Genomic DNA, 16999 nt, shown 5'->3' on the forward strand with positions numbered 1-16999 from the left:
TAGCTGCTTGCCCACTGTACCCCGGTGAGATGGGGAAGAGAATTGGAAGGTCAAAACAGCAAAAATTTGTAGGTTGAGATAAAGACAGTTTAACAGGTAAAGCAAAAGCTGCATGCAGAAGCAAAGCAAAACAAGGAATTAATTCACTCCTCTCCATGGGCAGGCAGGTGTTCAGCCATCTCCAGGAAAGCAGGGCTCCATCATGTGTAATGGTTATTTAAGAAGACAAATGCCATCACTCCAAATATCCCCTTTCATCCTTTCCTCCAGCTTTATATGCTGAGCATGATGTTATGTGGTGTGGGTTATCCTTTTGGTCAGTTGGGGAAAGATATTCTAGCTCTATTCACCTTCTAACTCTTTGCCTACTCACTGGTGAGGCAGAGTGATACACAGAGAAGTCCTTGATGCTGTGCGAGCACTGCTCAGCAATAGCCAAAATATTGGTGTGTAATTGACACAGTTTTGGTCAAAAATCTGAAAGATAAAATCATATGAGCTGCTATGAAGGAAATTAACTTTATCACAGTCAAAACGAGTACAAAGACATTTGAAAATCTAGAAAGGGGCCATTAGAGATGAGAGGTAAATAGTTCTGCACTCAGTGTCATTATTCAAATTATTTGTAAGTGCATTTTATTCTGCATATAAAATGCACATTCATTTTGCAAATTAAGCTTACCAATTATTTTCCAAACTGAAAATTACTTATATTACAAAAAATGGCATATGTGGAGTTATTTTTATAAACCCCAAGATGTGGTGTGTAGAAGATATACTGAACAGCTCCGGGCCTATTTCATCTTTGGAAGAGAAACAACACCCAGAGAAGAAAACCGCAATATGATCTGTTCTAGATCAAAGACTTCGGACGTTGCCCATGTCTGTTCCTATGGCACAGATGGGGACTTGTCAGAGTGAAGATTCTGATTAGATTTCTCTTGTGCTGAGGTTTCCTGCCACTGCTGCTCTGGAGGAAGGCTCTGTATATTTAACAGATTATTCCAGCAGCCTGGGAGTACAAGTCTGAGTGTAAAAAAACCCAATAAGAGCCATATTTTGGTTGTGCTTCCTTCAGTCTAAGAATGCTTTTTCGGTTCAAATTTTAAGTTCTCTTCTGGATCCACTAAGCTCTGTTTTCTTATATGGAGATGGTCTGGGATTTCAATTAACAAGTAATAAGAGCTGGTATTCCTCATCTGGGTGAGTAGCTGTGACCCTATGAGTTTATGTGGCACACAAGCTTTAAAAGGTTTATATGAGTCGAAAGTTCATAATTTAATAAAGGTGTTGGAATATGAGTTTCTGAAGACAAAACATGGAACTGATGACCCAAACTGATTGCTTGTAAGCAAGAAGAGCAAGTTTTGCTTTGTAAACGTGTGTGTGAACATATGACTGAAAGACAGACAAACTCTGCAGGGCCCCTGGGATTCAGACATGCTCTCTTGCATCCATCTGCTTGCTGGAAAACCTTCTTGCCTATCTTCAGAAGACATATTTTCCTCTTCTTGTCCAGGAATACCAGCTTGTGTATCTGGATCTTGCAGCTCATGTCAAGGCAGGTACCCAGGAACTGGTCATTTGGTAGACTCAAAACTTCTACTCATATATTTGCCACGTCCTTTAGTAAAGAATGTCATCTTTTCTAGGGAACATGAAAAGATTCTAGACCTAAGCCAAAGTAAAACAAAACAAAAAAATGAAGGCATCTATTGTCAATATTTAGGGTAAAGAAACTGCAAATACTTGCAAAAAGGGACAGGTGAAGAAAGGAAAAAACCAAAAGAGTTTATACTGTCAAAGCTAGGAATAACAGTTGGCCTCCTTACATATCCAACTGCTTGACAGGCATTCACCTGCCAGGGATTTTAGCTGTCTGCATACTATCGGTCTCAGGCTAAAGCCATAAGCAATAAAAAAAGAAAAGTTTGTGGAGAATCTTATTTCTATACTCAGACTCTCCTTTGAAATCCTCCTCAGGAAGAAGGCAGCTTAAATCTTTTCTGAATATAAAAGAAAGACATACATTGCAAGTATCAAGATGCAATTCTCTCCTGAATAAAAAAGAAAGGAGGAAATTTTAGTGAGAGAGAATTTGGCCATATCTTTTTGACAAGAAAAATGGTATTTTACTTTCCTGGAAAAGTCTCTTCTAGATATGGTGTCACACTTGGTGTTTCATCAGCCAAAAAACAGCTCCTTGTAACCCTTTATGGAAAGCATTTCTTTATTTCACTCCTGTATTTTCATTCATTTCCTATGTTAGTGTCACACAGAATAAAAACATTATATGGGAAAGGTGAATGTAGCTGATTACTGGTATTGATTGAAACAAGACACAATGATACTTATTTCTTTTGGGAAAACAGTGAACGGGGCAAGTGAATTCTGAAGATTTTACTTCTAAAATACGCGATAGCTAAGTATGTGAATAGTTGTCCAGGCAATGAGACTTCTGGAGTGGAAGAATTAATCAGATTTCAAGATCCCATTATGTTTGAAGACTAATCTTTTAAAGTGAAGTTCTAAAATATAGGGTAATGCAATAAATGAAAATAAATTGCCATGGGCTTCTGGCACTTTATGAGAATGTAGCAACTAAATTCTGATGAAACTGAGGCCCACAGTAATTTTTAAATTAATTTAAAAATTGTGCATTTCAATCTGGTGAGAGTATCTAGGAATAGTAACAACATAGCTAAAATTGCACCTGCAATTTAAGCATTACAGGAAACTCTTGGCTGGTTGGCTGTTGCCAGCTCTGTTTACCATAACTTCTGCTGAAGGTGGTTTTGAGATTGTTGGGCTTTTCTGAGATGCAACTCTGGAGTACTCATGGCATTGAGGCACATTCTCACAGGGCCAGACTATCAAAAGTGTTAGTTCTGATATTCTGTGTGCTGGTGCTACAGACCCACAACTATGTTGGCTGTCACAGACAGATCTGCTATTCCATGTTTATTGGTCTCCTCCTGGCAGCATCAAACATACAGAATTCAGCTATATTTGAACATGCATTCATCTGTGTTATTGGTGAATTCAATGAGGGTGCCCAGATACCACTGAGCATTAAAAAACACCCCTGGCTGTTGCCTGCATTTACAAGATGATCGGGATCTTATGGTGTTAAGATCAAAACAGAGCAATTTTTACTGTGAGGGGCTATCATTTAAGAGGGGAGGGGGGAAGAATGAAACTAAGACAGAGGGAAGGATGTTGGAGAATATCCTTAAGCATCAGATGGTCAGAACTAGGTGGCTCTGCCTCAGGCAAAACAGACAAGGCAGGGGGAGTTTAACTTAATTTATTGTCAGTTAATATGAACATTTAAGTACTGATTGAGACATTGAGAAGCAAAGGGAAACATTTAAACACTTCTCCTCATTTCTCAGGCTCAGTTTCAGCCCAGACACCCCCATTCCCACTGCCTGGTTCCCACACCCATCATGTTCCCTGCAGGTTACACTCAGTCTTTTAGCTTAAATTGAAGGAAAGGAGGATATAATTCTTATCAGGGTATTCTAGTGTGCAAAGATAAATGGTTGAGGAAGAGCACAAGCCATTTCCTCTGAATGTCTGCTCTTTATGGGAATGAATATAGGCTCTGGGGATGTTTCGTAAAACACTGCACTCCAGTAAGTAAACTCCACAAAATTAGATGTTTGAAACACACCCTGTACTCCCTGGCATTACCTCTGCTTCTGTAAGGCTAGCATGCAGAATTACTGTTGTTTACGTCAGAGCAAATGAATTATTTAAAAATTAGACAAATATATTGGAGTTAACCCATCATTCTTCTACAACAAAAATGTTTTGACAAGAATATGTAAAAGATTTCTTTTTCTTTTTTTTTCATAGCTGACAGAATAGCGAATGATGGAAATTGCAATAAAATTTATCTACCTTAGGCAAACTAGAATGCAAGGTTATTGTATCATTCTGTGATTTGGATCTCAATTATATTTGTACTAGAAAAATGATTTGATATTCCATTATAAGGAGAAAGATGTGAGAATGCCATTGAGAAAGGAAGGAGCATAAAATAACTTAGTGTGATAAAGCAGTGGTCTTTGGTTGTTGGGCTTTTACTATGGTGTACAAATGCTCAGCTTTCTACATCACAGTCAATCTGATTTTAGTTTGAACCTAGTGGAGAGCAATAACCATCCTTACATAAATAGTAAAAAAGGGAAAGTGCTTGCTTATATGATCTGATGTTTTTGTAGTACATCTTTGAAAGAAAAAGGAAAAAGACAGTAATTTTATAAGACCATTTGAAAGAGCCCAGAAAAAATGGATGAACCGTGGATCTAAGTTATCTTCCTCTGGTCTGAAATCAATGCAACAATTTTTAGACAAAGTTCAAACTTGAAATCACTGACTGCTGGATAGTTTAATTTCTTTTAACTTCTGTTCAATTTATTTTCATCAATACCTTGAACTTTAAACAGTTACTGCAAACACCTGTTTAGACTGAAGTTTGCTGCTTTTTATTTTTGTAACTGAGAGCTTCTATACTAGGGAGTTTGTCTATCTTGTTCAGCAAAGTTACTTTCTCTGCTGTGGCTGTACCGCTCTTTGTAAGCATTGTCTCTTTTAAAAGCTTTGGTTTTATGTTAGATATTATGTGAACCAACCCTGTGTTTCACTGGGAGTCCAGCACAGGCAGGCGTGTGTCCATCTGGGGAGGTCTGATTACAGGATTGCAGCTAACCCAGTGTGGTTAAACGTGCCTTGTGGAATATTTGATTTCCAAACACATCTTCTTCCAAATGATCTGAAAACTGAATGGTTTACACCAACAACATGGTTCAAATATTATCTTATCCATAATCTAAACATAAAAACACCTCATATGCACAGCCTTATTAACCTGTTTACAATGAAACAACATTTTCCATTAGAACTGAGACCACCACTAAATGCAGTACAGATATTATTACTCACTTGATGCCTTTTCAGGGAAAGCATAAAATATCTCCATTGCAAAATATATTAGTTCCACTGTACTTACCCAAAAATTATTACTGTGTTTTGCAATAGTTACAATAATAGAAGATTGGCTTAGTGATAAATTTCTCATTTATCTGGTGTTTACATTGTTTGAAATTATTTTTTCACATGCCATGTATTCTTGATTTTCTAAAGCTTTCTTTGTTTTTTCTACTTAAATGATTTTTGTTGTTCTTTTCATTTTCATGGGAAGTCTTGTGCCCATTGTCCTTTGGACTTGCTAAGACAAGTGGACACATTTCTGTGTTAGGCTGTTTGTGTTATAATTGTTATTGGTTTTGATTTCTCCCAAAGCACTTTCTCACACATGTTCCCTACACAAGTCTCAATATTAGAATTAAAACTATAGCAGGGTTGTACCAACAGCAAAGACATCTGCAGTAACTTTTATCACCAAAATGCTGTAAAAAACCCAACTAAACTATCAATATAGTCAGCCCAGGTTAATAGAACACTGGAAAGTTTTGCCTATTCACACACACACACACAAATTCCCTCTCTTGACAAAGAGTGAAAAATTATTACAGTTTTTTATGTTTGTCCTTTTTCCTCTGCATGTTTTCCTCATCTTAACTGCAGATAAATTCATGTCCATCAGCAAAGAGCTTGGCATTGAACTGAAGCAGAAGTTTCACAGCCTGCGGATAATGGATGGTCAAAGGATGCATTTTACACTTTCAGGAACTTCTCTCCCATCAGTATCCAAAATGGACAACAAACAAGTAGATTGAAGGAAGGTGAATAAACACAAGGATGATTTGGCTTTTGCTTGTATTTCAGAGTTATGCCCTTGTGCTGTCAGTGGGACTGTTGAGAGATCTGAACCTGACTGAGTAATGAGGAAGCAGCTGAGGCTCAATACAGTGAACACTCTGAGCCCAGTAGATTCTTCTTCATCACTTCCATCTTTGCAGGTGGCCCTGCTCCCCATCTGGGAGCACTAGATGATTCCCTTGAATCGCTGGAGAACATGTTACACGTTCTGTGCTTCTTGACTACATGGAGGTCTTCAACCAGTGCAAGATCAGGAAGGCTCTCTGTTCCCTTGTCACACATTTTCACTTACTCTGTGAAATTTCAGCTTCCTCTTTGCCACAGACAAAACATGGAACTTATTTTGTATACATTAAAACCTCTTAAAATGTGACAATGTTGAGATGCTATATATGAACTTGTCCGTCAGAGTTGTAGCTAAGTTACGGTAACTATGAAACTAGAGACCCTTTTGAGTGAACTCAGAGCATTGACATGGTTATGTGATGTTCCACATAAAACAGTTCAGGTTCTGGACTAGGAAAACTTAATGTAAGAGGTGCCGAGATCAGGAAACCTTGGTTATTATCACTAGATAGAATCATAGGGTCATAGAATGGTTTGGGTTGGAAGGGATCTAGTCCAGCTCCCTTGCCATAGGCAGGGACGTCTTCACCAGACCAGATTGCTCAAAGGCCCATCTGACTTAACCTTGAACGTTTGCAGTGATGGGCGTCCACAACTTCTCTGGGCAGCCTGTTCCCATGTCTTACTACTCTCATTGTAAAAAACTTCTTCCTTCTGTCCAACATAAATCTACTACTTTCAGTTTAAAACCATTGCCCTTTGTCCTGTCACTACAGGCACTGGTAAAAAGTCTCCGTATTTCTCATAAGCACCCTCTAGGTACTGAAAGGCTGCAGTAAGGTCTCCTCAGAGTCTTCTCTTCTCCAGGCTGAGCAACCACAGCTCTCTTAACCTGTCCTCAAAGGAAGAGTGCTCCAGACCTCAGATCATTTTCATGACCCTCCCTGGACCTGCTCCAACAGATCCACATATTTCTTGTACTGAGGACCCCAGAGCTGGATGCAGCACTCCAGGTGGGGTCTCCTGAGATCAGAGTAGAGGGGAAGAATCACATCCCTCAACCTGCTGAGCACTCTTGATACAGACCAAGATGAGGAAAGGCTGTACAATGAGTAGGTGTTTTGGTGCATAAAAATGAGATCAGCTGGGATGCTCAGGACCCTAGGTCCTGTTCTGCAGTCCTGTGTTGTCCCTGGAGAGAGTTGGATCCTATCGTCATACAAGTCTGTCTCCTTTTAGCTCAGGTGTGCCAGTTGTTCCTCAGTGTGGAGGGACCTGAGAACTACTGCTCTTAACTTTTGTGTAATTCTCATGTTGAGCTGGTCTGGAATCTCACGATCAATGTCACCTTTAATACTTCCAAGGATATTTGAGGAATCAAATATCTCCCTCCAATTTCAGGCCTCTCACTGTCAGCTTGATTGTGTGAGGATTTGCATCCTTCTCCCTTAAGGTTTGGGTTTATATTTCAACCCTCTGCCGCTTAATATTGTCTTAGAAAGTCTGAATTTCTGAAATTTTGTTCTACTAGATTCAGCACCAGTGTTTGTAACACCTTCACAGGAGCAAGGTGAGATTTGTTGTAGAAGGAAATCATTGTAATTAATACACCCCCCAAAAAAGCTATCAGGGGTGATATCTTGGAGTCTTGTGCAGCCAGTGTGACACTTCTTCTGTTGTGCTGATCATATTTTCCTTTGTTTCTCCCTGACATTGCACAAACACTTCAAGAGAGGTGCATTATCACCATGTTGAGCAGAGACCTCTTTGGCTTAATCTACTGGATGGAAGAATCATATGAGCAATTCCTGGTCATCAGAGGAATTCAGGAAGATAAGGGTCTTTTGACATAATTTGGATTATTTAGCACTTTGTAATATGACAGTCTTCCATATTCCAAAACATTCTCAGTTTGCCACCGTCCTGGGAAGAAAGCATGTGGTGATGTAGGGTATGTGCAGGTAGTGTATCCTTGCTGTGAACTGTTCCTCCTGGCCATCGTGGCTCTGTAGGATGGCTTGCGAGAGTATGCTGGGAGGGTAGTTTTGGTGGCATAAAGACAAAACTCCTATTTTCCATCCCTTCCATCAAGGAATTTCTGGGATTTTAAATATTTCTTACCTTTGAGGGAAGTGATTTCTGTTTAAGACTGTACAGTAACTCTCTGGCTTTGCTTCTGAATGAGCAAGAGAAGAAATATTCTGGAGAACGTGACCATATAACAAATGTTTGAATGTGGTGCTTTTTCTTCAGGAGAGTTAATATTCTGCAGGACTCCCTGATTTATTTGAGTTACTCTGCTTGTAGAACATCTGCCTCCCTTCTTTACTTTGGTAGTCTGTAAAATGGCAGATAGTCTTCAGATGCTCACATTCATTTTTGAAGCCGGTTGGTCCTGAGAAATTAACGCTGCACTACTGTTTAATGTGTTGTTCCCAAATCCTCCATAACCTGAGTGCTGCAGCCCTGTTTCTGCTGTAGGAAAGAAGCCCTGTAGAGCAGATATGCTTTTGGAAACCTCCTGCCTCAATCAATAATAATATTATCACCTAAAATGGGATTATGAAGAAATATTCATATCTTCAAGGTTCTTGGAAGGTGAAAATTTTGTTGTATATATTAACTACTGTGACTTTAGAAGAACATTAGAAGTTTTATTGATAAATTGAGAGTCAAGTGTGGCAGGAGTACAGGCAGCAATCAAGATATATTCGGTTTGACAGGTAAGGGTGTATTCATTGTTTCAAGAGAAGAATGAACTTAATCAGATTAGCCAAATGAAAGATAGTACCTCAGTGTGCCTTGATGAGAAACTCTTCTGAGCACAAATAACCTCATAACTAATCACACGCCAGAAGTTTTTGCTATTGAAATAATAGACTGAAATAAAATAGAAAGTGAATGAGTGACACAGAAAAAAATCAAATCCCCCAACAGCTGCTGGCTTTGCTCAGGCTCCACGGTCTCTATGCACATACTAACTTAATTCTTGCAAAATCTTAAATGCACTGCCTTATTGGAGACTGACCACAGGGCCTCATATCTGAGGTGAGCATTGACGAAAATCAGCTCCACAGAAACCTCTTCACCTGCGCAAGTGTAGCAGAAATACTTGTGCCTTGCTCTGCGCCTGCCTAGCAACAGTTGCTGGTATAGATTTCTAAGCATTGCTTCGTGGCTTACTCCTGGGAAGGAACTGTGTGCAACAGGCAAGATGATTGCTTCCATCTCCTATAGTTCCTCTAATCAGAGGCTGGTCAGAGCTTTTAGGCAAAAAGCACTTTGACGGACTTGTTGATAAGATCCCCCAAAGTATCCCCATGGTTTTGGTTTTCCAACTGATTTGGTTCAGTGTCTGGCCTTAAGAAAGTAGTCTAAAAAGATTTGCAAATCTCAGCTCGAAAGTCAGAGTGCTCGATTCTTTCTGCTGCCTTCTATACAGTATGTGCAGGCAATTTTTCAACTTCTTTGCAAAAAAACCCCTATTTCTTTTGTTCTATACCTGCCCCAAACCTGACTCTCTCCTCCCTTTGTTTTGATTTGAGATCAAAGCACCCATATTTTCTAGACAAGGAAGTAAGAACCGGCGGCGATTATGGGCTGCAAGTGTGAGCACTTCTTCGCTTTACTGCAGGCACTGAGCCGCAGTCAGGAATTAAAGGCAGGGAAGCGGTGCCCTGGGAAATGAGAATGGTTAGGGATGACCCAGAGTCTCCTACAGTGCCCTACCAGCCCGTGGTCCACGTTGCCATAAACTCTGTAGCTGATGTTACTAAGAGTAAGAGTATAAAAGAGGTGACTATAAGAAAAAATAAATAGCCAAAAGGTTCATTTTTTAAGTATGGTGAACAATGTATCTCTAATATTATAGACCTCATAGAAGTGAGTATTCACATTTCCAGCTAATATCTGTAGGTGGTTTTACTTTGAAATCAATAGGTCAGTATGAATCAAGTTACCAGTATGAGTGAGTTTGTTCTGTGACCTAATTAAAAAGACCTAATTCTCTGGTAAATGTAGGAGAAGTTTGCGAGGATTTTGCTACGAGTCCGTTGACTGCTTTTTCCTGTTTCCTTTAGTGGCTATTCGACAACAAAAATTTTATACCATTCCATTTGAATGTAATTAAAATGCTAGTATATTTCACGTACCCTTTCTGGTATCAGAGCAAAACCTTAAGCCTGCACAGCAGAACACCTTTTTAGATCGAGGGCCTTGTTTCCAAATGTGCTGAAAAATTGGCGGAAATCAGAACTTCCCAATGTGAGCAGGTGGAGGCTTACCACTTTTGAAAAGCAACTCCTAAAGGTTTAAATATCAGATTGGCATGTTCCTGGGCTGCAAATAACCGCTGAATAGCTCCACGTGCACATAAATGAATGCACACCTTACAGGCATTTACAAGTGGAAATAACTACAGACTGACCGCACGGGTTGAAGTGTTCAGGGGCAGAAGGCCAAGCTGCATAACTTTATTCCCCAACGTTTTTCTCTTCTCTTTTTTCTTCTTCTTGTTTTGCTTTGCTGCGCTTTGGTAACACTCGTGAAATTCATCACGGGAATGGTTTCTCTCAGCTTACTGCTTTCCCTTTTTCTCCTCTGCAAACTGTAACACTGACAGCTTTAAATTTTTTTTGGTAACAATTAAAAATGCTGACTAGCCCAAACGATGCTCCCTAACAGGCCTCAGCAGAAAGTCACCGTCTCCAAGGCAACTCTTTGTTTATAATTACATTTTGATGCGCCTCTTTCAGACATTGTTTTAAAATCTGTTGTGAACAATCCCTGAACATATATGATGGTTTTCCAGATGGTGGCAGTTTGTCGTGGATTTTGCTGTGACTGCCTGACCAAAGTAGGAAAAAATATCTTATCAGCATCTTCCACTGTTATTCTCCCTCTGCAGGGCAACTTTCAGCCTTTAGAGTGAATGGTATTCTCGTCTTTCATTCTCATGGAGAGATTTGTTGGCTCATTTCCTTTCCTCAGCCTGCACTCATGTTATCACTGTAACCTTGCGGTTATGGTGAGAAACATGTACACAACGTTACTATTTGTGTTTTGCCAGATACCTGATTATCTAGCAATGTCCTCGGGTGCCTGTTATTAGCGATAAATCTAGCTGAATCACACGCCATTCTTGTGACAGTGACATGAATATTGCCCCAAAGCCTCACATTCTTCTTACTGCTGTTTCCTGGCAGTCATATGGAAGATTTTTACCTCAGACTTATCAAGTCAATTTCTAATGTATTCCAACTTTGTATCCACTGGCATCTCTCTGCCATTTGAGAAATATTCAGACAAATATACATTTCCTATGTAAAGGTAAAACTGAGTGGCCAGTTTCAGGGGTATTATATACAATTCTAGAAATAGTTCTGAAATACCTGTGAAATGCAGAAGTTATTTTCTCACATCTTCCTTTGCCTTTGCTTCTGTAGAAAATCCATGTGATTATTTTATATGAATGTTTATTGCTTATTTTAAGCAGGATTTATGCTTATGGAAATTTTTGTGGGAAGATAAAGGTAAGTATGAGATTTTCCCTCACCATCAAGAGCCTTGAAAAAAAAAATTTGAAAGAGTTCCACCTCAACCTATTAACTTTTCATTATTTTGATTGTGTAGTTGTCAGTGAATTTTATGTAGTCTTTTTTCTTTTTCAAAACCCAACAGACTCCTCATACTTAAAGGAGACTTTTATATTGTCCATGAAGGTATGTGAGTTGAGCTATAGATATCAAGATTTTCCTTTGCTTTCAGCTTATTGCCAGCATTAGGAATCATGGCTGTGTTAAGAAAATGTAAAATGAGAAGTGGAACGAGTAATGGGTAAACCAGCCAAAGTCATATGAACTGGTACTTCTGTATCTGCCTGGCACAGAAATTCTGAGTGTTAATGTGTGAGTTTGTTTCCCTTTGGGAAGAGGAGCTGTTGAGCCTAGATCCATGACACTTCTACCTCCAGGTGGCGGTTGCACAAGTAACTCCAGAAAAGCAAGAAGGTGATCAAACTGTAAAGTGTATTTGAATGTTTTCAATATACTGGGAATGTTTACTGGGAAAGTACTGGGTTTCCGTCTGCTACTAGTGATGGACTAGTAGTGGAAGCGAACTCTGGGTTTTCAGGCTGCCAATGATTTTTAACTGTTATCCAAGAGATCGCCCACTGACCACAGCACCCGTGTGTCTTAGAGAAGACCCAGAACTGATGTCAGCGAAGAGGTTCTCCTCAAGAGATTTCAGATCTGACGTGAGACAGTATGAAACTACACAGAAATGAAACAAACTTGATCTCTAATCTGAAATATTTGATGTGGTTTGTTCAGAAATCTTGTATGAGAAGCAAGGGTTTTGTGACTTTTCCTTCCTTGCATAGGAATTCAGAGCCAAAAATACTTATTTTCTTACTTTTTCTTTATCAAATGAAAAATATGCTGATTAGTGATTTAAACACATTCAGATTTTGTTGTACAAAATCACTAAGAGGACTGCAGATCTCCACATGAGAATCATAAAGCTAAACCCAGAAAAGCTGTAGATGCAGTTTTAATTTTAATTTTTTTCCCCAGCTTTTTACCAGCTCTGGACATAAAAGGAAAGACCTGATAGAACAAGGCCCATCACTGGAAAAAAAATCTTTTTTTTTTTTTTTTTTTTTTAGATCTCTTGTTACAACTACATGATCTGGTGGGAAATTAAAGTCTTTATTAGCTTTTTTCTATAATCCAACCTGCCCATGTTATTGCTTTCAGTTATAAAGCTTTTTGTAAAAATTGTATTTCAGAACACTAGTAATTCTTCTCCAAGCAATCCTAAAGGAATTTTCATTGACCAATGAATTTACTATCTTATGGTTATGTAAATGTATATTTAGTTGCGTATTACTGGGAACATTGAATGTCCTTGAACCATAATGATATTCAACTAGATCCAATTATATTGCTATGACATTACGATATAACTTAAAAACCAGACTCCTTTGAGATAAATTGAACGTTTTGCAGCTGTTACACTTTGAAAAGCTGAGCTGAGGTGCTGTGAACATCCACTGTGCTCATTGCAGTGTCTACCTGAGATGGCTTTAAAGTAGACTCTTGTTGCCTGAATGGGTAGATTTATACCAACAGCAACCTGCATCATTTAGCCCGTGTTTTCATTTAAACATAGAGTAGTATTTGTTTTGCATGAACCTCTAAAGGACAGGTCTAATTGAAACCCCCGTCTATGTTAGCGTAACGTGGCCGCAGTTCAACGAATTTATTGAGCAAAGTTAGCAGCGGCGACAGCTGCTTGCTAATGCCAAATGAATGCCATTACTGCAGGCATGGTTTACTGCAGCCACTGACCACTGTTACCAGACAGAAACCGAAAGAGACTTAGGGATGTTTCACCACTGTCTACCCAGTGCAAACCTCAGTGCACGGAACGTGTGAAATAGCCTGAGAAAAATGGGAAATTTGTAACTCACATGCTTCAATCTCCTTTTTCTTCCTTATACACCTTATCCAAATGTTGTTGAGCTTGAAGAATCCTTTTAAATGCACAAGAGTTAACAAAAATGGAGTCAGATTTTGGAAATAAGAAATCATTGAACCTTACTAAGTGATGATTTCTTCATCTTCCTAAAAAAAAAAAAAAAAAAAAGAAAAGGCATGTATATGGAGAATCGCTATGTTTATATATTGCTGTGTCTATAGCTGAGCAAGGCATGTCTATAATATTCTGTAAAATGCGCAAATACTTTATTTTCCTCCCATTAGCTAGTGCATGTGGATGATGCAATTGCCTTACATAAAGCCCAGCATTTGAAATGTGCATACCTTTCCTTAAAATACTAATGCAGAATAATATGGAGTGGGAGGGGTAGGATTTATTGAGGAGATGGTAAGGAGGTGGCTGCAGGTTTTTCAAATATTTATTAATAGGCTCTTTGTGGCATCCATTACCATAGTAACAGAATATTTCATGCAGTCATGCCCTCATTCTTCACTTTTCTGAAGGTAAACAGATGGGAACTGAGATGCACAGATGAAAAGACTAAAAACCCAAGGTCAGAACTGGATTTCTGTACCAGAGACAGTACTAAAAGCTAGATCTCTGGAGTCCTAGACCATTATTTTAACCAAAACCCATCTATTCTTTTACTGTAAGACAAAGTATTCAATTTTTACCAAATAAATCAATAATAATGGTTTTCATTCTTCAGTGTTTTCCAAATCATCTCAATTTGATTAATTTACTTAAATCAGATAAAATGAAGAGTCAGTTTCTGTTATTTGAAATATATTGAGATAATCTTCTAAAAAAGTTTTCTCAGAGGCACAAGTGAGGAACTCTGCCTCAGTGTGAGGATCAGAACATGAACTAGATAAACCTAGAAGTGTCCCAAGAAGTTCTACCTGTGGGCAATGTAAGTGCCCTTGTAAAACATAGAATATCTGATTCAGATGAATATCTGAGTATCATAAGGAAAAATAACCTGAAGTAGCAGAAGAATAGGTACAGTGTCAATAAACTCACATACCAAGTATCTTTTATTACAACTAGATTTTTCCCTACTGGAAAAGCTCAGCTTCTAGTTGTGCTGTCGTTTCAGCAGCTGCTACCTTGGTTGCACAATGTTTGAAGTGGGCCAGAGGATGACTTCCATCATGGTGCAGGCAGAATGAGGCTAAAACAGGGCAAAAATAAACTAGATGTGCCAGCATTCCAGCCCTGACCATATAAGCCCTCAAATGACCATCCCAGAGTGTCCTTCCCCTACATTTGGCTTGCTAGAAATCCCAGTTCAATGAGCTAAGCCTCAGCCTAAAGCTTTCTTTTCAGCACAGTGCTTGTTAGCTTTAGTCCAAAGCTTCCCTCAGCTCTAGTCCCATGGGGCAAGAGGACTTGTGCAGCACACACACATTGAGCTGTAAATTAGTCCTTAATGGCTCCCCACACCACTTCCATTAAGCTGATATTACCACTTATTACAACAGTTATACTATTATCACAATTTACCTTTGCACTTCAATCTTCGTTTAAACAGTCTGAATTAGCAGAAATATTGTTACATTAGTTTCCTCCACTGCTTGTGAATGAGGGCACTAAAATCTTCCTTGTGAACAGAGTAAGCTGTGCATGCGAGCAAAATGACAGCACATTTCAATTATGTTGATCAAATTTTTAAGCCCTGTGTATTTTCTGCTTAATTTCTGTAGGATTTCAACATCTGATTAGCATCAATACTGCATATTCATCTAAAATGAAAATTTCTAATTGAATTTATTTACAAAGTACTAAAATACTTAACTTTGGGGAGACATGAGTAACTACCTCTGTCAGAGCCATCTCAAGGCCTTGTGGAAGTGTTAGTTTACCCTCACAAATGTCCCATGCTGTGTAACACTACAGCAGCACTGGAATACACAGGCTGTTTTTTCCACCCAAACTGAAATACTTTGGATTTTCCTGAATAATTTATTGTTGCAACAAAATTCCTTTTTCCTCCAGATGAAGTGTATTTTTGAGGAAACTACATTTTCTACCACAAAGAACACTGATGGAAAATACTTGGTCTGTTCCAGTGTGATGTTGAACTTCTAAAATGGAATACTGGTGCTGGAGGTTGGTCAAAGCACGAGAGTCTTTGCCCTCAAATACGTGCCTTCTTATGAGAGCCAGCAGAAGGAACAAGGAAGGTCAGTATCACTGCAAAGCTACGCTTTGGAGTGTGCTGCCGTTCACCTCTTTTCCTGCCCGTGGCGTTTTCCTGGGGCGAGGGCGAGGGCTACCGCTCGAGATGCTCCCTTGCTCCCATTCTGCATCTCACCTGTGTGAGGCTCTTCGCCAGCTGAGCTCCTCTTCAGCATGCTGGGAGCACTTGCTTGCCACCCAGGGTCTTGGGGGGTGGGTGAATCGTGTCTGCAGGTGGCTCAGCCCCAACTAACAGGTTGACCACGGGGGCTCACAGCAGCCCACTTTATCAGCTAAGCCGACACAGGGTCAGCTGCCAGGAGCGCGCGGCAGGACAGCGAATGCCGGTTCAGTTACTGTGCCTGCTGCTTGCTGCAAATAGGTCTCAAGGCTACAGATTTTCCAGTGTATCCCATAGGCTAACCTTCTCTGTGTTTGGAATTACCTGTGGTAGGGATTTCGGAGAAACACCCAAAACAAAAAGATGACGTGCTAAATGCCATTACTTTTTCCTTCTCTTTTTGGCTGCTGTTAGTAATTTCTTCCTGCTCTCCAACAAAAGGATCACCCAAAGTGCAAACCAAATCTGTCTGAAAAGAATTTACAAAATTTTAAAGAACACCATACATATCATCATACAGTGTGGAATATCGCTTTGGTCAGTTGGGGTCAGCTGTCCCAGCTCTGACTCCTCCCGACTTCTTGTGAACCCCCAGCCCACTCATTGGTGGAGTGAGGTGAGAAGCAGAAAAATCCTCGAGTCTGTGCAAGCACTGCTTAGCAACAACTAAAACATTGGTGTGTTATTGACACTGTTTTGGTCACAGATCCAAAACATAGCACCATACAAACTACCGTGAAGGAAGTTAACTCTGCCCCAGCCAAACCGGCACACTCCGTTAGCACTGTTCCAATCTGAATAAAAAGAACCAGGTGAAGTCTTGTGACTCATTCCTGTATGTGTATCTTAACTTTATGACCTCCATGACGGCCTAAGATAATGTGTTTACTTGCTGTTTGGGCATGCAAAGGAGGCTTACTGTGACTGATCTGGTAGATGAGGGCAGCTAAAATTCATACTGCTTCAGTCATCCGCTACCGTTGTATTTGCCTGGTGAAATGTTCACAGAAAATTGCAATTATAGACATGCTTTTTCCGACCATTAAAGATGTCTGATTATAAACATCACAGCCTGCAAGAAAATTAAGAAGAATTAGAAGTATTGCCTTTGAAGTAAATGGCTTTACGGTGGTTTGCCTGATTCAGACAGCTTGGCTGAACCAGATCAAAATATCACTACAATTACTCATTAGTTTAGTTAACAAAGGTGCAGCCAACATGTTTATTAAGATTACTAAAAAATCTTTCAGCATTTCTGTTTGTCTTTTACTACCATTTCCTGACATGCTAAAAACATTGTAGTTCAGAGCTGACATCTGAGATTTTCATACAGTGTAT

This window comes from Phalacrocorax carbo, chromosome Z, assembly GCF_963921805.1.
Source record: "Phalacrocorax carbo chromosome Z, bPhaCar2.1, whole genome shotgun sequence".
In the NCBI taxonomy this organism is placed as follows: domain Eukaryota; kingdom Metazoa; phylum Chordata; class Aves; order Suliformes; family Phalacrocoracidae; genus Phalacrocorax; species Phalacrocorax carbo.